At 38.7% G+C, this 535-nt stretch overlaps 1 long non-coding RNA gene and 2 other non-coding genes across 3 annotated transcripts in view; all 3 read left to right on the plus strand.

Annotated features, from left to right (window-relative positions):
• The window catches only part of LOC116701043 (uncharacterized), a 1,809-nt gene extending 1,274 nt beyond the window's left edge, over positions 1 to 535 (plus strand). Inside the window, exons 4-6 of the long non-coding RNA XR_004334797.1 lie at positions 1 to 44; positions 229 to 310; positions 511 to 535. The exon at positions 1 to 44 is cut by the window's left edge and continues 35 nt beyond it. This is a non-coding gene — a long non-coding RNA (uncharacterized LOC116701043). The remainder of the gene's footprint in view (positions 45 to 228; positions 311 to 510) is intronic.
• LOC116701156 (small nucleolar RNA SNORD65) lies at positions 90 to 163 on the plus strand. Its single transcript, XR_004334841.1, has one exon. It is a non-coding gene; the product is annotated as a small nucleolar RNA SNORD65 (small nucleolar RNA).
• On the plus strand, positions 358 to 431 carry LOC116701158 (small nucleolar RNA SNORD65). The gene has a single exon (XR_004334843.1). It is a non-coding gene; the product is annotated as a small nucleolar RNA SNORD65 (small nucleolar RNA).

Raw genomic sequence — 535 nt, forward strand, 5'->3', positions numbered from 1 at the left:
TCTATGGTCCTAACAGCTGACTGAAGATGATTCACTCCCAGCAGGTGAGTGCATTATCTGTTCATTAAAATGGCTACTAACTGCTTCTGTTGTGATGAAACCTAAACTGAAATAGCTGGAATTACCGGCAGATTGTTTAGTGGTGACCCTCGGTTTTCTGAACATTGCAGTTCTGTGACCTGTCAAAATAAACTAAATGTAAATTTTAACTCATTTTGTCTTCTCCAGCAAAAAAGACTTGAGCTGCAAAAGAGATGTCACCATGCAGCCCTCTGTATGCTCCAAACCAGCTGATGTTCCTTTCATGCAGGTGATGATGCATTCATTAGTCATTAAAATGGCAACTGACTGCTTCTGTTGTGATGAAACCTAAACTGAAATAGCTGGAATTACCGGCAGATTGTTTAGTGGTGACCATCGGTTTTCTGAACATCAACTAAAGCAATTCTGTTAACTTTAAAAATAGATTTAGTCTAAATGTAAATAACTTTGTATTCTGTAACTGAACAGACTTGTGAGCTGCCGAAGGATGTCA

The sequence above is a fragment of the Etheostoma spectabile genome, chromosome 13 (genome assembly GCF_008692095.1).
Source record: "Etheostoma spectabile isolate EspeVRDwgs_2016 chromosome 13, UIUC_Espe_1.0, whole genome shotgun sequence".
Lineage (NCBI taxonomy): Eukaryota > Metazoa > Chordata > Actinopteri > Perciformes > Percidae > Etheostoma > Etheostoma spectabile.